The 25,480-nt window shown below is 45.9% G+C and overlaps 1 protein-coding gene across 19 annotated transcripts in view; it reads right to left on the bottom strand.

Annotated features, from left to right (window-relative positions):
- Positions 1-25,208, bottom strand: part of EPB41L1 (erythrocyte membrane protein band 4.1 like 1) — a 247,953-nt gene extending 222,745 nt beyond the window's left edge. For 8 of the 19 annotated variants that reach the window (XM_053249578.1, XM_053249580.1, XM_053249579.1 and 5 more), the window contains exon 1: positions 24,528-25,206. The gene's annotated coding sequence lies outside the window, so the exon portion shown is untranslated. The other 11 variants (XM_053249585.1, XM_053249588.1, XM_053249589.1 and 8 more) reach the window with 8 other exon arrangements.
- Between the last annotated feature and the right edge of the window lie 272 nt (positions 25,209-25,480).

The following is a 25,480-nucleotide window of genomic DNA, read 5'->3' as shown; positions in this document are numbered from 1 at the left end:
TTAACTGACTGTTTTATAGATATAAAAGTAATTTATGCTAACATTGACACCATCACTCCAAAGCAGCCATGTAAGACTTACTGACACAATTTGGGCACTCCAAGCTAATAATATGGGTCAATTCAATCGTTTTTACCCATATTCAACTATGCTGGGCAGCTGATATACTATACGTCAGTCTAGTAACTTGCAATTCAGGTGGTATACAAATAGTATACCTTAAATAAAGGTATCTTAAATAAATAAATAGTAACTTCACATGCACGCAAGTTGCACAAAAATGCAAGATCTGCACAATTACACAGGAGTAAGCCTACTGGAAATAGTGCACTTACTCATGCAACATAATAAGTTGCATATTGTGCAACTTGCATGTATACAAAGTAACTATGCTGATGTACTGTTGTGCAGTATGTCAAGCACTATGCTTATGCAGCTGGATAATCCCAAGATATATTCACATCCACAGATGTTGAATTGTGGCCCTCCAGCAGTTGTTGGCCTACAAGTCCCATGATCCCCAGTCCCAGTGGCCAGTAGCCGGAGGTGATGAGAGCTGTAGGCCAACAACAGCTGGAGGGCCGCAGTTTGACATCCCTGAAGACCCTTTGCTTAGGTCAGGGATCCCCAACCTGTGGTACTCCAGATGATGCTGAACTACAATCCCATCATCCCCAGCAACAATAACTAGCTGGGGACATCAGGAATTGTAGTTCCAACACATCTGGAGAGCTGGTCTTGTGGTAGCAAACATGACTTGTCCCCTTAGCTAAGCAGGGTCCACCTTGGTTGCATATGAATGGGAGACTTGATGTGTGAGCACTGCAAGATATTCCCCTCAGAGGATGGAGCTGCTCTGGGAAGAGCATAAGGTTCCAAGTTCCCTCCCTGGCATCTCCAAGACAGAGCTGAGAGAGATTCCTGTCTGCAGCCTTGGAGAAGCCACTGCCAGTCTGTGTAGACAATACTGAGCTAGACAGAACTATGGTCTGACTCAGTATATGGCAGCTTCCCATGTTCCTATGAAACCCCTGGCTTAGGTCACTCATCAAAACTGGGTGGCCACTTAATGAGTGGTGGCTGCTCAGAAGGATCAACGGAGGTTTCTAAGTACACAAAGGCAGCTGGCTGTCAAACATGGCCAAGCCACTGCATAGCAAGTTGCCATCCAAGCCAAACCTTCCAGCTACGCTGGGTTTCCACACAGTCTCAATTTTGTCTAGTTTTGCACCATTTGGGAGTCAATTCACTATGCCCTGAAAATAAGTCTATATGGGATTCACTTTTTGCTTAGGCCATGTTATGAGAGACATAAGTTTGGAGCAGTATAAAAATATGTTAAATAAATGAATGAATGAATGAATGAATGAATGAATGAAATGTTATCATTGGCAATTAAAAAGAAGAAGAAGACGCTCTACACTCAGCATTAGACATGCTCTGCATGAAGGAGGTCCAACATTCAATCCCCGTCTGAAACCCTCATCAAGCTCTGATTCACACGTTGATTTTTTTTTTAATGCCGAAAAGTACTACGGAACAATTTTTAGCATTACCAATTTCACTTTCATTAAGGAAACATATTGCTAAATTACTTTCATATAGTGACAATTAATATTTACCTTGCTATAGCTAACCAGGCAAACTGCCACATGGATGTATCTATAGATGTAAATATTTTTTAGATATACCTATTTAAGATATTAAAATCATCATCATTTAATTATTTGCCAACAAGGTTCACAACACAAGGAACATTCCCAGACAGCAGGCTTTACTGTGCATTAACTGCAAGTACAAAGTTGCCCCCCTCCCCAAAAAAGCCCCAATGCAAAAAGTGGATTTTTAAAACTCAGATATAAATTGGGCTACACACAATGAAAACCCAAACTATACACAATGAAAAACTCAAATCATGTGTGAAGTGCTCACTGATAGCTCGCAGGGACTTCGGGGTAAATTTGTCCAATATGTGAATGCACACCTCCATTCCAGAAGAGATGCAAACTAAAAGCCGGGTGTGAAAAGCTTTGAGGACATCAGCCCACTTTACTCCCACTAACCCCAGGTAGCAACATTTCCTCCCTGGAACAAGTGCCTCGCTTGGTCTTTCGCATTCCCTGGTCAGTAATACCAAGAACAGCAGGGTTAGGTTAGGTGGGCTTGGCCCAGAGAAGCTGCTGCCAGTCTGTGTAACAATACTGAGCCAGATGAACCAATGGTCTGACTCAGTAGAAGGCAGGTTCCCATGTTCGTAAAATAGATTTTGCATGACTGCATGTCATAGTAAACCACACGACTGCACTGAACGAGACACATGGAGGTGATTATTATTAAGCGAGGGCAGGATGCCATTGTGCCTCAAGGAGGCGGTGGTAAGAGCATTATTAAAAAAGCCCTCCCTTGATCCCTCCAACACGGACAACTATAGACCGGTCTCTAAACTGCCCTTTTTAGGCAAGGTGATAGAGTGTGTGGTGGCGTCCCAGCTGCAGAGGGTCTTGGATGATACAGATTATCTGGGCCCTTCTCAATCTGGCTTCCGCCCTGGATATGGGACTGAGACTGCCTTGGTCGCTCTAGTGCAGGCCTGCTCAACTTCGGCCCTCCTGCAGATGTTGGCCTACAATTCCCATAACCCCTGGCTATTGGCCACTGTGGCTGGGGATTATGGGAGTTGTAGTCCAAAAACAGCTGGGGGGCCTAAATTGAGCAGGCCTGCTCTAGTGGATGACCTACGCCGGGAACTAGACAGGGGGAGTGCGTCCCTGTTGGTTCTACTGGACCTCTCGGCGGCGTTCGATACCATCGACCAGGGTATCCTTCTGGGCTGCCTCTTGAGTATGGGAATTGGAGGTACTGAGTAGCAGTGGTTCTGGTCCTTTCTTGGGGGGATGGTCCAGAAGGTGGTGCTGGGGGACTACTGCTTGGCTCCGTGGCCGTTGGCCTGTGGGGTCCCGCAGGGTTCGGTCTTGTCCCCCATGCTGTTTAACATCTACATGAAACAGCTGGGAGAGGTCATCCGGCGACTTGGACTGAGTTGTCAGCAATATGCGGATGACACTCAGCTCTATCTCTCCTTGTCACCTGATTCTAGGGAGGTGATGGATGTCCTGAATCGGGGGCTGGAGGCCGTGATGGGGTGGATGTGGGCTAATAAGCTGAAGTTGAATCTGGACAAGACGGAGGTACTGTTGGTCAGTAGGAGAGCCAATCGGGATGAGGAGATTTTACCGGTTCTGGATGGGGTTGCACTCCCCTTGAAAGAGCAAGTACGCAGCTTGGGGGTACTACTGGACCCGGCTCTGCTTTTGGAAGCTCAGGTGGAGGCGGTGGCCAGGGGGTGCCTTTGCACGGCTTCAGCTAGTGCGCCAGCTGCGTCCCTTTCTCGAGAAGGCAGATTTGGCCACAGTTACCCATGCCTTAGTCACGTCATGGCTGAATTACTGTAACATGCTCTACGTGGGGCTGCCCTTGACGTACTACTTTGAACTATCCAGAAACTACAGCTAGTGCAAAATGCGGCAGCTAGGGTTGTAGCTGGAGCTGCTTGGTGGGAGCACATCACACCCATTTTGAAAGAGCTGCACTGGCTGCCAGTTCGTTTCCAGGGCCAATTCAAAGTGCTGGTTTTGACCTTTAAAGCCCTTAACGGTTTGGGCCCGGGATACTTAAGGGACCGCCTGCTCCCAAGGGTTGCTGCCCGCCTTACGAGGTCATCTGAGGGGGCTCTGCTCTGGGTGCCAACAATGAGGGAGGCTAGCTTGCTGTGCACTCGGGACAGGACCTTCTCTGTTGCTGCCCCCAGACTCTGGAATGCTCTCCCAGTGGGTATCCGCTCCTCAGTCTCCATCACAGTTTTTAGAAAGCATGTCAAATCGTGGCTTATTACCCAGGCTTTTATATTATTGTCTCTACTGCTGCTTATTGTATTTTGTATTGTTTTTATGCTTGTGTTTTTATTTTTTTAATTTTTTTAAATCAGATTTGTTTTTATGTTTTTTAGCTCAATGTGTTAATGTGTCTTTTTTATAACCTTGTTTTTAAATTTTATTGTGAGCCGCCTTGGGATTTTCTTAATGAAAGGTGGGGTATAAATTTAACAATAAATAAAATAAAAAATAAATAAATAAAGAGGGGTAGAAGCACAGAGCTACACCACACTATATGTGGTGCCACCATTTGCATTTATGAGGATACTGTAGCGGGAAGAGATGCTCAAAGAAAACACACCATATTTTGTGTCTGGAACTTCAAGAGGTGGCCGACACTGCACAAGAGTACATCAGCACTGTGTTGCCAAAGTTTGCAGTACACAAGAGTATGCCCACTGGAAATAAGTGAAACAGGGCTTTGGAGCATGTGTTTAGGGGCCAGTCGAATGAACAGCTTTAGGCAAACGTCTGAAGTGTAACCGCCAGGCATACACTCCATATGCACACCTTACCCATTTCAGGCCTGCACAACCCAAGACCTGGAGGCGGGATCCAGCCCACAGGGACTTCTCTGCTGGCCTACAGGTAGGCATATCCTGCAGCAACAGTCATGAAAAGCTCCTGGCCTATCCTGCTGACGAGCAGCAGCGCCTCAATGCAGTTGGCCACGTGAGACCAAATGTTCCCTGCCCTTGGGCCAGGTCCCACCGACCCCGTTCCTCTCACCTTTCCCCTTAGCTCCAATATTCTGCCCCTCTCACTTTCCTTAATATTTTTAATAATTAATTGTAACGTAATAATTAATGTACTGGAAATGACCTTGGCCCTCAAACCAAGTCATGTTTGGTTTGGGCTCACCAAGGCAAACCGCTTTGGAAACTTTTGTTCAAAATCAGTGTTTAAATAGCAGTAGTAGAGTTGTGCATCCCTGAACTAGTTCAGCCATGCCAACATAATCCTAGGGCTTATTCGTGTTAAATGTTTGCTTCTGCCTTATTGCAAAATTCATCCACAACAGTCTATAGCACAGAAATCCATGCAACAAACGTTTTAGAAAAAGAAAACTAGTGCTATCAGCACTATTAGAGATCACTAGAATTCTCACACTACAGAGGCCAGTTTGAGTCTTACATTATACATCTTTCAGGATCCATGAATAGTGGCCACCCCATAAAAGGCCCTGCTGCACACACTGCTACAACTTGCAGTGAGCCACAAATGGTGGTACATTAAGTGGGACCTCTTATAAAGATCTTGATGTGTGGGCAGAATCATATGGCTCTAAGATATGCAGGATCCAGGCAAGGGCTTTACAAGTTGAAACCCTCACTCCAAAATTGAGACCTAAAGCTAATAGGGAGTCAGTACAGCCACAGCTTACATATTCATGCACTCTAATGCCTGGCCCTGCTCGCCAAACAAACACCTTCTCTCTCACACTCTTCAAGGACAACCCATGCACATTGACTACTAGCACATCTAGTTGATCAAGAAGAGTCATAAGCCTCCGTCTCATCCAGTTCTCCACAGTCCAAGAGGGCTTGCATCCCAACAGGTGTGCTTACTATTGCAGCTTTCCTACCACCACCTGAGACTGAGCTTGGCTTCAGGTAGAGAAAATGAAAATGGCAGCCTTCCAACAGTCCTTAAAATAAAAAATCATATATCAATAAATAAATAAATGTGCTGATCCAAAACTACAATATGATAGAACCCTCATTTTAAAAGACTAGTACTTATTATTATTAATAAGATCCCCTCCAAAACATACATACACAGAGCAGAAGCCTAGACTATACAACATCATACCATGCTATCCAATATCGACAGAAACTCTTGCCAGTAGAAATGGTGCCAGATCAATAGTGCATCTAATTAGAGCAGTTTAATTGCTTCCATTGTTCATCCAGATCCATCTTCCCCAACTGTAGCATCAGAAATAACCAACAACGCCCTTTCAGCATCCTCTTCTCAGTCTCTTCCCATTTGCATCAACCCGATACCTAAGAGTCTACATTTTAGACCTCCATCAGAAAAAGGAGGGGAGTTGGCAGACAGTTTCCCCCTCCACCTTTTAAAGCACACATCCTTCCAATTTCAGATGCTTCCCTATAAACAGCAGGCGTGACAAGTTCATACCTAGCTGCCTGTGTCTAAGCCAATCACATTTTCTATCAATGCCAATGGCAACAAACAAGATTAGTCTATTATTACAAAGAGAGGTATCATTAAGATGCACAATGGGGGTCTTCTTGGCCTTTTTCCTCTTGCTTTCTTCCCTGTTTGTAGCAAAGCATCTCCTGGAATTGCTTACTGTTTGCCAAGATGCATCTCTCTTCAACATCTAGCACAAGGGAAGAAAAATCAAAACTAAAAATATCACTGAAAGGTGTCATGTCAGAGACAGGAATGGTGCGAGGCAGGGTGGGTAGGGTCATGAATTTATTATGAGCCCCTAATGAAGCTTCAAAGCAGCCTTTGATCTCTCCCCCACTTAATTCAAATTTTTAAAAGGAAAGGGGCAGGGGGAGAAAACAACACTTCCCTTGTGAAGCAGGAGACTGCTCCACCCTATTTATCTGCATTCTCATCTAAAACATAGCAGATACTGCTATAGAAAATGCATCTCAGATCTCCCTTTATAGGTGCATCAGAAGCAAGGAAGAAGGGACCATCCGGTCAACAATAGAGGGGTTGGAATAAAGAAAAGGTACATTTGATCGTGTCTAACAGTGTTTAGAATTGGATCTGGTCTCTTTTTCAGAAATGTCCATTCATATCTGAGTGGAGGCAGCACCCGTGGCATTCTGTACAGTGGAAATCAAGGATGTGCATTTTGTGCTTTGTTTCAAGCTCAAACCAAAAACACAGATGGCTGAAACGTTCCATCGAAACAGCAGCTGAACCGATTGGCCACGAGTGTTTTGGCCATGGGGAAACTTGAAAAACCCTATTGTTCCCTAGAGACACCTAGAGACACCCAAGTAGGTTGGGTGGTAGGGCATATTGGGTTATACCTACCACCCAACCCACAAAAGAAGTGGGTAAGCGGGTGGTTTTAAACCAATTTTTAACCTTTCCCCAAACCTCTCATAGGATCCTGGGGGTTCACACGTTTTGTATTGCTATTTGCAATACAACCCTGCCTTGAAAAACACTGCAGAAACACACAGTAAAAGGGAATCTGTCCCTCCCAACACAGAACATGCATTTCAAACACAGTGCAAAGATGGCCAAAAAAGAATGACTGATCCAGAATCCACTGCCAGCCACAGCGCCTGCACTGCAGTAATATCATTAGAACAAGTTGCTCTCTCTCACACACAACTATACAATGAATATTTATATACCGCTTTTCAACAAAAGTCCCCAGAGCAGTTGGATGGATAGGGCCAGTTGCTCTCCCCCTGCTAAATAAAGAGAATCGCCACTTTAAAAAGATGTCTCTTTGCTCTTTTAGCAGGGGATCCTTACTTCCTAGTATTGCAACAACAGGCACAGCAGCACCCTTACTTAGCAGCAAATATAGCCTTAAGCTTACCTAGAGCAACTTCAGTCACATTTTGACTACGTACACCTTGAAATGTAGATTGCAGAGCAGACCAGCGCAGTGGATGAAGCACAAGTTAGTTTCAGAACCACTGCCACTGTCTATTTCTCACCACAAAACTATCTCACAACCAAACCAAACCACAACTCAAGGAAAACGGGCACCCAAGATCTGTCTTTGTGATCCAGCAAAACCAGGGTGACGGGGCTCATGGTGAAGAAGATATTCTCTCTAATACGCAGTGCCTAAACTGTATAGGGCTTTATAGATTATAACCAGCACCTTGTATTTTGCCCAGAAACTTACCAGCAGCCAGTGTAGCTCTTTCAGTACAGGAGTAATATGGTCTCTCTGAGATGACCTAGAGACCAACTAGCTGCCACATTCTGTACCAACTGCAGTTACTGGACTATGTACGGTGTTGATCCAGAAGCACTCTCAAACTGTTTACCTGTTCCTTCTGAGGAAGTGTAACCCCATCCAGAACCAGCAGTTCAAAATTGTCTCCCAAGCTCCAGCCCCAAAGAATAAGTACCTCCATCTTATCTGGATTCAGTCTCTGTTGGTTATCTCTCATCCAGCCAATCACTGCCTCCAGGCAGGCATCTAGGGAGGTTATGCCTTCTTCTGATGTTGACATAGAAAAATAGATTTGGGTATCATCAGCATACTGGTAACACCCTGCACCAAATCACCTGATGATCTCTCCCAGCAGTTTCATGTAGATGTTAAAGAGCATTTGAGCCCCGGGGGATGCCATATAAAAGTTCACATTTTGAAGAGCAACAATCTCCAAGCAACATAATCTGGAATCGCCCGAGAGGTAGGAGCAAAACCACGGCAAAGCAGTGCCTCCTACTCCAACCCCCTCCGACACTCCAGAAGGATACTATGGTAGACTGTCTTGAAAGCCACTGAGAGATTCAAAAGGACCAACAGAGTCACACTCCCTCTGTCAATTTCCTATTGGAGATCATCCATCAGGCCAACCAAGGCAGTCTTCACCCCATACCCTGCCCGAAAACCAGTTTGAAATCGGTCTAGATAATCCATTTCCTCCAAGACTGTATGGAGCTGAGAGGCCACCACCCTCTCAATTACCTTGCCCAGCCATGGGAGGTTAGAGATGGGCCTATAGTTGCTTAACTCTAAGAGATCCAATGTAGGCTTCTTCAGAATAGGTCTAATAATTGCCTCCTTAAGACAGAAAGGCACCTTCTCCCTCAGAGAAGCATTTATAATATCTATTAGGCCCCCTACAACAACCTCCCTGCCAGATAGTATAAACCATGTCAGACAAGAGTCAAAAGAACAGGTGATAGGCCGCACCACTCCAAGCAACTCATCCACATCATCAGGAGTTATAAGATTAAACTGATCCAGCATAACCACATAAGAGGAGTTGCTGGACACCTCCATATTAGACTCTGCAATAATTGTGGGATCAGAGTCTAAATTGGCCTGGATATGAGAGATTTTATCCACACACAAAATAATTTTAAAACATCACAACAGGTACCTGATGGTTCCAAATTCAGATTCAAGGGAGGAGCATATACTAGCCTTCTCATAACCTTAAACTCCACTACTTCATGTGAGCTTGCAGATGCAATATGGGCATTTCTTTGTCACATGTATGCATTCTATGTTGTAATCTGTTGGATTAGAGTCAAGTCTTTCTCCACTTGTGCTCCATTTGTCTACCTTGCCGCTTCAGCTACCATAGTTCTTCCATACACCAAGAAGCCAATTTCAAAGCAGGTTGGAGAGGATGCTTAGGAGCGATCATGTCTACTGCCCTAGTGAGCTTGCCATTTCAATTCTCCACCAGGGCATCAACGGAATCACAGGCAGAGCAGACACTAAATCCCTCCAAGATTTCTTGGAATTCTATTGAAGCTAATAACCTTCTCAGGTGGATCATCATAATATTGGATCTTCAGGGTGCCCCTCACCCCTGCAGAGGTGAGATACGATTGTGAGTCCAACCTTAACCAGATGGTGGCCCGTCCATGACAATGGGGAAATCACAGGAGTCCCCACTCTCTCATTTTTTAATATCTCTGAGCAGGATTATTTTTGTTCTGGGCAGCAGTATCAAGGCAGTGTGTGTGCACACACATATATTCAGAGTGGGACCTTCCTGATTCAATCTGAGCGGGATCTAAAATTAACTGAGCAGACATAGAAAAACTGAGCGGACATTGTGTGCACGCCTTAGAGCGAACACTGGTCCCCACACATGGAACACCACTCTCATCAGTGTAAAAGACCAGATCAAGCATGTGACCAGCAACATGTGTGGGTCCTGAAACCACTTGGGATAGACCTATAGTTGCCATGGCCACTATGAACCCTTACGCTGCCCCAGACAAAGTCACCCCAAAGTGAACATTGAAGTCACCCACCACCATAAGCCTGGGAGACTCCAATGCCAAGCCCAAGTCCATCAGATCAGTTAGGGACTTTGTTGGGCAGCGGGGTGATGGGTACACCAACAGAAGACCCAAACCATCTCAGGTCCCCAACCTTAAGTAAACACATTCAATATGATCAGACACTTTGACAGGATCCTTATTTTTATAGTCCACAGCCACTCCGCTTCCCCGCCTACGTCCTCTGGACACCACCCTTCTCCAGACAAACCTAGACACTAACTTCACCCAAAACTTAATAAAAACTAACTAGAACAGGCATAAAAGAATAACTCTGTCCCAACCCTCAGTCCCACAACAAAAGCCCAGCACCAAAGGCCTTTGGCGGCTGCCTGTAAGCCAGCCAGCCACGCCACCAGCACAGCCACCTTCCCTATAAGCCCCAGAAACCCAGAGTCTCAGGTGGGTGTAATTAATGCCCAAAGGTGTCCCTTATCAGGCACTCAGGAAAGGAAGGCCACAGATCCAACAGGCAGCAGAGCGAGAGCCAAGCAGAGCTGATTGTCAAGCTGTCCGGGCCGTGCAAGAGAGCTGAAAGGCTACGATAAGTCTCCCAGTCCAAGCAAGCGAGATGAGCTGGCAAAGTCAAAGCCTCCCATCTTGCCCCCTCCAGTAGCAGCAACAGCACAATATTATACTCAGTGCTTAGAAAAGCCACAAAATCAAAACCTTCCTTCCATCCTGCCTGCCTGCCACAGAAACTCCCTTCTTTGGCCTCCCCCCGTCCCTTCCCCACAGCCAGTGAGGGCACAGTTGCCCATGTCAACACATTATTTGTATGATAACAAATAATGTGATCTCCTCAAATAATGTGTATGATAAATAATGTGATCTCCTTGCTTCTTGACAAACAAGCAGCAAGGAGATCACAAGCCAATCAGAAGCCAGTGCCAGCAAAACCAATCAGCAAGGGCAAAAACATGCCTCCAAGATGTCATTCAAAACGTTTTGAATCACAACGGGGTTGTTTTGTTCTGTGCCTGAAACAGGCCCTTTATTTAAAGGGCATTGTATTTCGAACTCAACACTCAAAATGGCCCATTTCAAGATCAAAACGTTTTGCACATCCCTAGAGGAAATGCAGTTACAGAAGTAAATAAAGCCAACTGGTTGCATAAGAGTTTAATATTATAGTAATGTGTAAGCACCACAACTTCCGCCATTGCTAATCATGTTGAATACTTACTGGCAGGGATCCACAAATTGAGACTTGGCTCATTAGCCAGCCATGATTTATGGTTGCCACCAATCCTCTCAGATCCTTTTCCGGCACACAAGCAAGAGAAAACAAATATTTATATACTGCTTTTTAACAAAAGTGTCCAATGCCGTTTACATAGAGAAATAAAAAAATAAGATGGATCCCTGTCCCAAAAGGACTCACAATCTAAAAAGGCATGCAAGAGAGACACCAGCAACAGTCACTGGAGGTACTGTGCTGGGGGTGGATAGGGCCAGTTGCTCTCCCACTGCTAAATAAAGAGAATCACCACTTTAAGAAGGTGCATCTTTCCATAGTTATCAGGGAAATAGTCTGTCATTTGCACTAGGATATGGAAATGGTAAGAAACAGTGGGAGCCCTCCCCTCCTGCTCAAAAAGGATTCCTGCTGTTTCTTATCTTCTCAAAAATGGCAGTGAGGTCAGACCTCTGGTGAGGAGACTAGTGTGGTGCTGGGTGTCCTGTTCAGAGGGTTGGAGGCACTCACCACCAGCAAACTGGAAAGGGCATTTGTAGATGCCTACTTACTGAGGGACTTTGACCACCCTAGTAGGAGTTCAAATCTATGTTCAGACTATTGCCAAAGCCTACTGAAAGGCTTTACAGGTGGACTAATTGGTTATTTAGAGGACTTGCAAAAAGCCACAGAAACGAAACCTTGCGCCTTGCAATCCAGGCTGGGCACCTTGATGAGCAGAACATTCTTCTACGCAAACAATGTCCTAACCAAGGTGTTTAGGGTTTGCTTCCAAAGGTAGGGCCTTTCCCCCATTGCCTTTAATAGAAGAGCATGGCCAACACTTTCCCCTGCAGTTCGCAGTCAGGCCTGGCCAATGCCCAGTAGCCAATTCCTGCAAGTAAGCATTTAAGTAAGGATTAGGGGGAGAGAGAAAATCTGACACTGATTTGGGTGGGGATTTTCTTTATTTTGCAAGTACAGTGGAAACCCGCTGACTCAGAGGCATCTGACTGCTTCAATGAGAACAATAGGCAGCTCAGCTAAATCCGTTGGATTCACTAGGCAAGTGTGCTTTCATGCATTTTTAAAAATAATTAAAAAATACAGAGTAGCACATTTCAAATCACACATTGTGTGCCATACATTTCCGACGATACAACCAGGTTGAGGGTTTATTTCTGCTTTGTCTCCATTTGAAACCATGACCTAAAAACAAAAACCACCCCAGTACAGAGACCTCTGCATTCATTATTCTCCTACACCATTCTTGGAGCACTGTACTTGAAAGGGATGACCTATTCAATGTACCTAGTTCACCAGGCACACAGCATCTGCGCCCCTGACTATTCCCCCCTGCTTCAGCCCCTTCTCTCTAACTCTTCCCCCGGGCATCTCTGACGCCCCACACCACATACCAGCATTTCATCAGAGTCCTATCAAGCAATACAATTATTTTGCAGGTAACAACAACAATCCCACTTTCAAAACAGGAGCACTGACATGAACCGTGCCAAAAAAGGATTCTAGAAAGAATGTGAGAAAAAAATAAGATCTCCAAGCCAATACTTTTAGCATTAGACCTTCCAGCTCTCCAAGAACTGACCATATCAAGGGAACCTTTCTTTTTTTAACAATTTTTATTACAAGACATTATGAGATTTACCAATTGGCCATTCCACCCCCACACAGTAACCCCTCCCCATACCCACCCTGTGCCAAGCCTCCCCACCCCAAACCTGCCTTCTCTCCCCATGCCAGCAAGGGAAAGGGACACACAGTACCTTTGTATCTATGGATATACGTTTTTAAAGGGTCTTATTGTATGTATAGCTCAAGGAAGTTATCCCAAACTTCTAACCATGTATCTGATGTGTTTCCTTTGACAAGGGACCATTTTTCATGTGCGAATTCAAGCAGATCATAAACCCAGTCCTAAACAGGGGCACAGGGAGCATGCAGTAAAAGGGGACGATTGTCCCCTGCTGCCAGGATCTGGGGGAGCCAGGGCCCCGCCTTGCCCTCTCCCACTCCCAGTCAATGAAGCATTCACAAGCTGGGAGCATGGGGTACACCCCTCTACTCTCCAACCAATGTTTCACCGAAATGCTGGCTGTGCTGGTGGAGGGTGAGGCGAGCCCAGCCAGCGTTTCAATGAAATGCTGACTGGGGAGTGATGGGAGAGGGTCTGGATGGACCCTCTCCCAGGTGTTGGCCCTGCCCCTTCCTCTGATGTCAGATGCAAGGGGCGGGGCCAATGCCCAGAATGGGAACCGTCAGAGCTTCCCTTCACCAGTCAGTAGTTCATGGAATTGCTGACTGGGGAAGGAAAGCTCTGCAGGGGCTGATAAGCCCCGTTCTCAGCACTGCCCCCCCCCCACTTGCATCTGACATCAGTCAGAGGGGACATTTATTTATTTATTATTTTTAAATTTATATACCACCTTTCATTAAAAACAATCCCAAGGCAGTTTACAAAAGTTAAAAATCATACAATTAAAAAAAATTACGCTAAAAATATGAAACAAATCCGATTTAAAATATATAATACACAAACATAAAAACCTATACACGGATAAAACACACAGAAGCAGCAATAGAAACAATCATGCAAAGACCTGGATGAAAAGCCAAGATTTAACAAGCTTTCTAGAAACAGTGATGGAGTCCGAGAAGCGAATGGCCACTGGAAGAGCATTCCAAAGTCTTCCAGGATCATTCCAGGATTCTTGGGGCATGCACATGCAAAATGTCGGTTATGGTAAAGCCTACAGAGTGGGGAGCCACTGGAGGACTTTGTCCTCCAACCATGGCCAAGTTCCATACACCCCTTGTCCTGAAGGCAGGAATCAGAATTAGTATTCAACTGATTTTGTATTGCAACAGCCAACTCCTACCTTTGTCGCCAGTGGCTCAAATGCGACATTTACAAATGGAAATCTAGTCCCACAATGATGCAAAATTCACCTTTTTCATTAGGGAAGGTCCTTGGTATGCAACGCCCCTCACTAGGAAACCGAGAGGTCAGTAAGGCAAGATACACAAATCTTTGTTGCTCTACAGCAATAGAAAACACACACTGGTTCTCACCCCTCACAGCCAAGAGTTCATCAGCCAGCTATCTGCACGGCAGCCAGCCTATACAGCCTCACAATGTCAAACTACATCTTTCTCAAGAGAGATGCACTCCCACTGCAATGCTAATGATTGCAAATGTTTTCGTGCTATTTATAGAAATGTCTGATTTACGGCCCCTATTACTACCAAAGTTGCTGTTAAAGCAATAAATGCAACACAGCAATTACAGAAGGAAGAGCAAAATATTTCACCACCGTCAATGGTTCCAGTGACAGAGAGGGCACAAGGGAGGTACATACTACCAGGCACAGAGATAAGTGGTCAGGACAGAGGAAGCATAATGCTTCCTGCATTCACTCACATTCGTCATTCAGCTCAGACAAAGCTACCAGGTATGAAGGCAGCTGTGTATGTGCATATATATTCACCAGCAAATTCTTGTCATTATGATGGGTAGTGGGGGTGGGGGGTGGGGCACATACTTTGCAAGGATTCCTGGGAGATGCAATGCATTCCATTTGCACTCTGCATACAAATGACAAATTGCACCCACACATGAGACAAGTGTGCACTCAGAGACACAACTGGGGTGGGAAGAGAACAGGTCTTGTGGTATCACACATGAGTTGTCCCCTTTGCTAGAGAGGGTCCACCTTGGTTCACGTTTGGTTGGGTGACTATATGTAAGCACTGCAAGGGGATGGGGCCACAGCCCTGTTGTAGAGCATCTCTTGGCCTTTCCCACTGATGAGCGGCAGCAGCTCAATGCAGTCAGCTGCTTGAGACCAGATGCCCCTTGCCCCCTAAGTGAAGCCTACTGACACTATCCTTCTTTCCCCTTGCCTTTCCCCCAGACTCCAACCATCTGCCCCCTCACTTTTATTAATGTTTTAAATAATTAATTTTAATGTAGTAATTAACATGCATTAAATTGACCTCGGCCCCATGCAGCAAGTCATGGTTGGTTCCAGCCCACGGGGGCATTTGAGTTGTGCACCCCCAATCTCCATGATTTCATGCAGAAGGCCCAGGTTCACTCCCTGCCATGTCCAGATAGGGCTGGGAGAGACTTATGCCTGAATCCTTGGAGAGTTTCTGCCAATCAACGGAGGCAGTACTGAGCTAGATGGACCAACTGTTGTACTCCGTAGAAGGCAACTTCCTTTGTCCCAATGTACCCCATGTCATCCAAGCCACTTATCCATTCATTCAATCTAATCAGCATAAAAAGCTGTCCCCTCCCCAATTTCATCCACATAACAACCCTGTGAGGAGACAGGCTCAAACTCAACTAGTAAGGTTCATGGCTGGACAGAGATCTCCCTGGTCCAAATCCACACTCCGCTACACCACACGGACTCCCACAAGGATCAAGCTTGCTCCCATCTGCATAGACTCAGAGCAGCCCTGCCAAATCCAGCTAAGTTTATCTGGTCTAGGAACTATCTTGTTTCCCCATAAAGGCCAATAAGATGCCTCTTGAATGCCCAAAAGCAGGAGGCAAGAAGGAGGAGACCAGTGGCCATTGACAGACTTGCTTTTTATCACTCTAATCCCCTTTTAAGGCTATCCAAGTTGGTGGGCATCACCACGTCTTGTTGCAGCAATTTCTATAGACCTGTCCTCCATGAGTTTATCTAAACCCCTCTTAAAGCCATCCAGGGCGACTACTTGGAACTCCACAATTGTTTGTGGCGTTCCAAGTAGTCACCCTGGATGGCTTTAAGAGGGGTTTAGATAAATTCATGGAGGACAGTGGCTACCAGTCTGAGGGCTATAGGCCACCTCCAGCCTCAGAGGCAAGGTGTCTCTAAATACCAGTTGCTGGGGAGCAACAAAAGGAGAGATGTCCACAGAGGCATCTGGTTGGGCCACTGTGTGAAATAGGATGCTGGACTAGATAGTACTTGGGCCTGATCCAGCAGGGCTTTTCTTATGAATAGAATGAAGAAGTACTTCCTTTAAATCAGTTCTCATGAGTTGACACTTGGTTCTAGTGTTCTATGAGAGAGAGAGAGAAACACCTGCTATTTGCTCTCTCCACACCATGCGTGATTTTATAAGCCACGATCATCTCTCCCACTAGTTACCCATTTTCTCACCTGAAATGCCCCAAATGTTGTAGCATTGCCTCGTAAGGAAGGTATTCCAGCCCGCTGGTTATCTTAGCTGCCCTCTTTTTCATCCTTTCCAGCTTTATTATAACAGTTTTTAATGCAGCAACCAGAACTGTAAATAGTATTGTGACTGCCTGTAGATTTATATAGGCATTATAGTATTTCAGCCCCTTTCCTAATGATCCCTAGAATGGCACTTTCCTTTCCCTCTCCCCTCCTACAGGTGCTACAAACCAGTCAATATTTTCAACACATCATCAAGATTTATTTCCACAACAATTCAGCCAATCAGTTAATATATGACATTGGGATGGGGGAATATCTATATAGCTACAGTGTGCATCACTTTACATGTATTTGCACTGAAGGGCATTTGCCATTTTGTTGTCTGTTCACTCAGTTTAGAGAGAGCTTCTTGACATTCTTTGGAATCCCCTTTGGTTTTTCACCACCCTGAATAGTTCGGCAACATCTGTAAACTTGGCCACTTCCTAGGTTGGAGAGGATAGCTGGTCTTGTGGTAGCAAGCATGACTTGTCCCCTTAGCTAAGCAGGGTCCACCTTGGTTACATAAGAATGGGAGACTTGATGTGTAAGATATTCCCCTTAGGGGATGGAGCCGCTCTGGGAAGAGCAGAAGGTTCAAAGTTCCCTCCCTGGCACCTCCAAGATAGGGCTGAGAGAGATTCCTGCCTGCAACCCTGGAGAAGCCACTGCCAGTCTAGACAATACTAGAGTCAGATGGACCTTTGGTCTGACTCAGTATATGGCAGCTTCCTATGTTCCTATCTAGGTTCCGTTGCTTCTTGATATTAGTGCATGATGGAATGTCAGAAGTGGTTTTTACATGGAGACAGATGTTTTCATGCTGTCCAAATGAGAGGAGGAAGCATGAGTGGTAGTTCTAACATATGCCTTTACAATCCAAAGCCAGCACCAAGAGCTCCTTCTTCAAGAGCTCCTGTTGTTCGATAAAACCTGAAAAGAACTGATACTCATAACAAAGAGTTACCTATATAAACAACTGGGTCCAACCCAAACGACTGCAAAAAAGGGAGGTTGCAAGATGCCTGCTTTACTGAAAGAGAAACATCCCACACAGAGCTCTAACTTCTCCTTTGGCTCAAATTGCTAAGCCTTAACTTGTTTCAAGTTGACAAAAGGGAATGCTGCTGATGCTGCTAAGATATATCCCTACTTGCAGGGCTGCATTAGTACACATCCACAGTAGGCAAAGGTAGCAAAAAATGGTCTTCAACAGATTTCCTTTCCTTGTAACCACAAAGGAGGGGAAAGGACTGTGCCATGTGCTCAATCTACATAGTAACATCTCTAGCAAGGCAGTAGATGCATGCACACATATTTAGAAGCAGGGTAAAGGCTAAGTGTGCCGTCGAGTCAGTGTCGACTCCTGGAGACCACAGTACATGGTCATTAACAGGAGGACTCACATTCCACAGAATTCTTCCCTCCTCCACAAAAGACTCCTACAATATTTGAAATAAGTTTATAGCTACAAAGAGGGATGAGAATTTAAGACAAACCCAGCAGGTGCCTCAAAGGCCATCAGACCATACACAACACATCCCAAACAGATTGACTCAATCAAAAAGAATACAAAGGAATAAGAATGTAAATGAGAGTGTATCACAAACAGATGGCAGGAAGCATAAAGGTGTTCCGAAGCCCTGTTCAGAAATTACATTGTAGGAATGTACAGATTTCTGTACATTTTTGTTTGAAAAACTGTACCTGCATTCATTTTAAAAGTGAACCTGAACACAAGCCCCTCAAATGCAAGGCACAGACAGGGAGTGTACTATTGCAACTGTGTTCAACAGGTGGATAACTGTATCTGTGTGTACAGAGCTGTACCTGTGAACACTGCACATGTGTTGTACAACTATTGAACATAATGGGGCCATTCACATGACCTACCTGGTGGGTGGGAAAGGCTTCACAAACCTTGTTTTCCCCCCAGACGAGCATCCTGACCTTGGTGGGAGTGCGGAGCACACTCTCACACAATCCCCGCAGTGCAGATAGCTCCGAGGCCGGGACTCGTTATGTCCTCTGGGTATCCCACAGCACACTGAGCGCAGTGCACTGGGGGATTCACTCCAGGAGACAGGCACTCTAGCCTCCGTGTCAGAGCGAGTAGCCTCTGTGTCAGAGCGAGCTGCAAGTAGCTCGCACTGACACATGATCCCAGCAGCCAGATTAAGGGAACGCTTGTGCCCTTAACCTTGGCTACAGGTTTTTTCAACTTAATGTTTAAAGAGTAACTAGCAGACCCGGCACACAGCATCTGCGCCGCTTCCCCACTCCCTTCTGCCCCAGTCTATTCCCCATTCTCTCCTCCATTGTTCTCCCCCCTCCCAGCCCCCATGCCCGCCACAACAACTCCAGTTGCTCCGCCAGCCTCTTTCTGACCATTTCCAGGAGCCCGCCCCTGCCGCCACCTGCCCAGCCAGAATCCTCTCAGCGGCACCCACAACTCCTCTATGCCCTCGCTTTTTTTTTTGTCTCGCCGGCCGTTCCCCTCCCGCCCCAGGCAATGTTCCTGCTCCTGCCCGATCCTTCCTAAGGCAATGGTTGGAACTCTCACAGGACCTCATGAGAGTTCCAGCAGGCATCCAGATGCATCTTGACATCCCCACGGAGTTCTCTACCAGGTCGGCATAAGAAAATTAAATATACTAGTTGACCGGGTGCATAGCATCTGAGCCCCTAGTTCTCCCTGGCTACCCCCCCCTTCAGCCCCTTCTCCCTAACTCTTCCCCCAGGTGTCTCTAACCACCGCCCACCCTCTCGCTTCTCTCGCCCCCCCCCGCTTGTGGTTTCTGACCGGCTTGCTGGCCCATTTGCTCCTGCTTCCACTTCCTCACACTGGTGGTGCGCAGTGCCCGCCATGGCTGGTCCCGCCGCCGTCCACCCACCCGTCCGCCATTTCCCTGGGCAGCAGCTCAACAGTCTCATGAATCCTGCCGCGCGTGAGCTCCACCACTCAACCAATCCGGCGCCTCGGCTTCCCACCCAATCCGCTGGGTTGCTGGGACACATCCCCACAGAGGCACGTCTACGGGGATTAATAATATAGATAGATAACAATATAGGGAAACAGACACAGAAATCTTCTTAACTATTTCAGTAACATGAAACAAATTCAATGAACAGAATTTCCATGTATGGTGAATCAGTGAATTCTCCAACCCTATTATTTAATTAGGCCCACAACATAATCTACTTATTGCTATTGTTTCATGGAAGATCTGCTTGTCTAAAGCATAATAACCACACGTATAATAAGTCTAACCCTTTCATACAGCTGAGTGACACAGGGATCCCTTAAGTATGATTTGACAAAATGGAAGATAGGGAAGTGGAGTTGACAGAATTTGTTCTTTAAGTGGTCAGTATAGGGATGTGCGTTTTGTTTCGGATACAAAATGTTTTGTGCACAAAACAGGCCATTTCGGCTGTTTTGTAGCCAAAACAAAACACCCAATGCTCAAAACAGAAAATTTTGTACCCAAAACAAAACATCCTTGTTTCGGATACAAAATATTTTCTTGTTTCGGCTGTTTTGGAACTCCATTTTGCAATCGCAAAAAGTCTTTCTCCTTCAGTCTCCATTTTGAGTTTTGACATCTGTTTGAATTTCCAGCCCTTGCAGCCCACAGATTGGCCAGCGAAAGCATGGGCTGATCTGCTGGCAATTGCCTCCTTATTCCTTTTCAGCAAATTTAAGGGTAAAATTTACCCTCATTGGCCCGTTTGGGCGGTGTACATTTCATTGTTGTTGTTTCACACTGTTGTGTGTAGATCAATTGCATTTCAGGCGGGGGGGGGATGTGGATGTGCATGACCTTTGGAAATCTGCCTGATTTTTTTCAAAGCTCTGCTGTTGTTGATGTGTGATGTTGATGTTATTTGGGGTGGAATGGGGGCAGAAAGGGGGCTTTAGGGGCAGAAGAGTGGTTCAGGTGGTAGTGCCCCAATGGGTGCCTGCTGCCACCCAGATTCCAAAGGAAATGGGAAAGGGGCTGATTTTTTAAAAAATTCTGAAGTTGAAATGTCTTTGGGGCAGATTCGGGGCAGAAAGGGGGCCTGAGGGGCAAAATAGTGGGTTGGGTGGCAGTGCCCCAAGGGGTGCCTGCCACAACCCAGATTCCAAAGGAATAAGGCAAAGGGCTGATTTCTTAGGAATTGTTGGAAGTTTACGCTTCTTTAAGGTCCCCCCCCACCGGAATAATGGAGGTTTCAACAGACCCATAACTCCACCTGGGGGGCACTGGGGTGGCCCGGAGCGAGTGGTGGTGTAGACCACATTGGGTGCCAAACACCCCCATGGGTTGCTAACCCATGGGGTGCTGGGTTCTTCTGTTTCTGAGGTGTTCTGAGTGTAGATTCTCTGGTAGCATATGAGATTTTCAATGACAAACCATGAATCCACTCTCATATGCTACCAGAGAATCTGAATCTACACTCAAAACATCTCAGAAACAACAGAACAAAATTGGGGTGTTTCGGATTGGCTGGTTTCGAACAAAGAACAAAACGGGGGTGTTTCGGATTCGGGCCAAAAACAAAACAGGAGAAAGAACAAAACGCACAACCCTAGGTCAGTAACCTGGAATACTGAAATATGTTGTGTCTCTGCCACAGAATGGAAGATAAAAACCATCAAATTGTTACAAGGAAAAGTAGTGACAGACAAGAAGGCTGGCCTGAAGATCCTTGAGAGCAAGATTGATTGTAAAAGTGGCTATCTTCGAGGAAGGTGTGAAAGCCACACTTGTAGAGAAGCTTAAAACAAAGAGGAAAGGCTGAATGGAAAAAGTAGACAACAATTAATGATGACACCTGAAAGCCTGACTAATTTACTATAGTTCATGGACAACACTTCATTTCCTCAGATGCATGAAGTTTTATAGGATATGGTACAATTCAAGTGACCTAATAAGCCTTCTCCAACTCTTATCTTCCGTGACATGCAGCATGCCTTCAGCCTTCTACTCACAGAGAGATCATGTTATATGACAAGAAAGAGATGCAAAAATGCCACAGTGAAAACCCTACTCTAAAGAATGTATTCCTTATAGCAGAAATGTTACAAGGGGAATTTTTAAAATGTCTAATACCCATACCTTTGACTAACCAACCAACCATTCACCCATCCATCTATTCAGTTAAGGAAATGCCCATAATCAGAGCCTACTTCTTCCCAAATGATAATATAAGCAAAAGAAATAGAAGTATGAAAGAACCTATTCCAAGTTATTCTCGGCTCCTTGTATACTAATCTTTTAATACATGCTACTTTTCTGAAATAAGGAGGCTTATGTTTCTGCTTTATCAAGGGCATGAAAACCAGTTCAACAGGAATACCAAATGGTCGATTCCCCCTGCCCACAGCCACAATAATGCTTCTGATCTAGACTGCTGCCCCAGTATATTTGCATATTCCCCAGTTTGCCTGCAGCACAGAATCCAGAAGTCACAAGCATTTTCTACATAGTCACTTTGAGTTATATGGCATGGCAGAGGATGCCAGCCACACAACTCCTTAGCTGATATATAGCTTTAATTCCTCTCTAGGCATTCCTCAGTATTAGAAATCACATCAACATCTTTTTAAGCAAAGAAAGCCTTAAGGAAGATCTTACAGATCAGCAGCAAAATTAAACATTTACACAGGAGAAATTCTACTGTTGTTCATTAACATGCATTTTACAACAACCACACGCGCAATGCTATGCGGAGCACAGACATGATCTAGTTCCCACCCAAAAGGCTTGCAGTTCTATCTGCACAAGGAAACAAACACAAATCCCAATGAAGCCCTTGGCAAAATGTTCAGTGAGCTCCAAGACACAAGATGGAGCCCCTGGTGTTTCAAATGACAAAATGCAACAGGAGGCAAGGATCATGAACTGCAATTTGCTTACACAAGTAACCACACTCTTTTTTTTTTCTGGGCTGGGCAAGTTCCTAGAGTACATACAGCCTTCAGCATTCCAACATGGTTTGCACATTATACATGAACATTCATGATTAGCTAACCCTGATTATACAGCAATCATTATCAAGCAACATTCAATATAGTAACATACATCTCACCACTAGTCAGCAGTTTCCCCTTCAATGAATGGCAAACGCATGAACTGCCACATTTGCCACTCCCCAATGAGGAGTTTCAATCAATCACAATACCTTGAACTACTACAACATCACCATATGAGCACTAAAGAAATCCCACAGGGTTTCTAACAATAACCATGATGCCTTTCTCCAGCATAGCACATGAACGAGGTGTTGTTTTTTTAAAAAAAATTAATGCAGCCCAATCCTATGCATGTCGACTAGATGTAAATCCCACTGGCTGACATGCTGACTAAATTTACTCAAGAAAGTCCCACTGAGATGCTAGCTTGCCCTTTTAATTTCAAAGGGACTTTCTCAAGTGAATTTAGTCCGGATGTGAACCACTGTATTTAATATTCCTTGCCTCAGGCTGCAGTTCTCTGCAAACTGATTGGGTCATTTCTCATCCTCAAATACTCATATCCGCAAGCATATGAAAATGCTTTAGGGTTGTTGGACTGTCAACCACAAACCTTATTTATTATTTAATTTATATACTGCCTGGCTCCAAAGGCTCTAGGTGGTTATAACATACATTATGTAAATTAAATAATAGTTTTTGTTTAGGCATTGAGAAAAGCCCCAAGATGATGTCAGTTATGATGACTATCTATACAAAGCAAAGCAATAATCCATCCCTCTCCACTCCCAGACTGTATAGCCTTGGGGGGCGGGGGGAGTGTTTCTTTGAAGGTGATGCTTAATCTAGAAGGGAGCTTGAAGACGATGTAGAGTTCAAAGCTTCCAATCACAGCCACTACACAAGTGGAGATTTGGGCGTGGCAACCAAACCAAGAATACCCAGTGTCGTTCAGCTACCAAGAAAAGGAAATGCACTTGAGGGGACATCTGACCTTGCAAGGGATGTCTCAGCAGGATACCTGCCCCAAATGTATGGAAACAAGGGGGAGAGCACTGCCTAGCTAAAGCGATTATTCCTCCCATTGAGGCAACCCTGAACTCTCCCTTTCTTCGACTAACAGGCAGCCGGACTGGGTCAGTCAGATCTGGCCAGAGTAGATCTTTAGCACAACACACTGTAAGCAAGACTCTCCATACAGAGCCACGCTTCCTTGCTCCGCGGAGTTCCATGGGTTAAGGCCGTCTTTCACAATACCAGACTATTTTTTTTGGTTCTTTGTGGGGGGTTTTTTTAATGCAACCTATACATAGCTCCACCCGCCCAGGAGCTGAGGACACCTAGACGCTGTTACGGGACAACAAGCTTCGCCTTTTGATCGACTTTCTAAGCTAGCGTGGGGAAGTCATAGAACAAGCAAAGCGCTAAAAAAAAAAAATTATAATATATATATACACACACACACACAATACGCGATACACACACCCCGTCCATTCAACCTTCACGCTTTCCATGCGTAAAAGCATGAAAGAATTGCAGGTCTGCAACCTGTCAGAGGCTGGGGCCAACCCTACGGAAAGGGAATGGCAAGGGGTTTAAAGAGTCGAAAACCAAAGAGATCAACAGGGCACAAGCACACCTGAACGCCTGGCTTGGCTTCTCTCTGCCATCCCACCCCTGTTTCTAACATGCAACAGCAAATGAAGGCAGGGGACACGAAGGGGAAGGCGCTGATTCGCCGTAGAGGGGGAAGAAAGGAACACACCCCTCTCTTCGGGAAGGGGGGGATATCATGGGGGCGCTGCACAAGCGAAAGGCGGCGTGGGATGGCGATCAAGAAGCATGCACAAATGGGGAGAGGGGAGCGTCACCTGGACACGGCCGCTTCGGAGACCGCGGCGCCGACGATGACGGACGGGAAGCCAAAGGAGAAGGGGAAATGTGGGTTCTATAATCTTGCGAGTAACGCACACGCGTGAGCAGACCTCTCCCCGCCCGTTCCTGCCCCCGTCGCCAGCTGCGAGCGCTGAACTCTAGAGAGCCCTCCACGTGATCTCGCTGCCCGCCTGGCTTTGCATAGCTATGGCCACACGCCGCTGGGGCGTCTGCCTCCCTGCCCCGACCGGATCGGCCAACAGCCGGCACTACTGTCCTCCTGCGAAGCCAAAGCAGAACGATGGAGGAGGAAAGATGGTGGTGTGCTGATGGAAATCGTCGCTATCGCTAACCTTTCTTGCTCCTCCGAGTAATCCGGAGTCAAGATGTCCAACTGTCCAAAGAGACGTTCATCGGGCGAGGAGAAGCAAAGGCTCCCAGCCTCCTTGTAATTAAAAAATACAGATGATGCAAACAGAAAATAGATCAGATGAGGAGGGAAGGTTTAAAAAAAATAGAGAGGCAGTCACTTCCCTCGCTGCTTTCGCCGTCGTCTGTCTTCCTTCTCCTTTGAGCAGCAGCAGCAGCAAGAAAAATGAATCAGGCTGTCTTGGGAGAGCGGCGGTAGGGAGGGAAAAATAATGCAAGGCAGCTGCAGCAGGAGGCAGGAATGAGTGAGCTGGAAAGCGGGAGGGCTGAGGGCTCAGCGAGGGAGGCACGTCATGAGCAACTGAACCAACCGAGGGAAAGGCGGGCGGGGGGTGGAAGGAGAAAATATCATCTATGGAATGAAACGGCCTTTGCAAGGACTCCAAGCAGCGGCTTCTGCGTCCCCAGGGCTGCAAGGCGTCGGCAAGCAATCTCAGGGAACCACAGAGGATTCGAACTCGCCCTACACCTGCAAAAAGGCATCCGGAATAGCCCAAGTCAAGTCCTTTCCATCATCCCAGGTGTGGAGCGGGGAGGGGACAGTGTGTCGGATTTTAATCCGATTCCGGGCTAACCATGACTGCTTCCAGCCTCCCTGCTCTCTGCCAGTCAGAGAGATGCAAATCTCCTAACCCCACCCCCCGGCAACTCCCTTTCTCATTGTTCCGTGAATTAAGGTAAACGCACGGGCGCGCCCAAAATCACACAGAGAGAGAGAGCCCAGTTACTACGGTATAAAGGGGTATGTGGTGCGGTATCATAGACGGAGATTTCGATTTTTGTTTTGTGCTACGCATCTTGAGGGAGTGTGCTGTAGAACCATAAAATATCGTGTTCGCTTGCACTCTTCAGCACATGCATGGCTTTGCAGGTTTTT

The sequence above is a fragment of the Hemicordylus capensis genome, chromosome 4 (genome assembly GCF_027244095.1).
Source record: "Hemicordylus capensis ecotype Gifberg chromosome 4, rHemCap1.1.pri, whole genome shotgun sequence".
NCBI lineage: Eukaryota > Metazoa > Chordata > Lepidosauria > Squamata > Cordylidae > Hemicordylus > Hemicordylus capensis.
The sequence above is the reverse complement of the archived record's forward strand: the minus strand, read 5'-3'. Positions and strand labels throughout refer to the sequence as shown.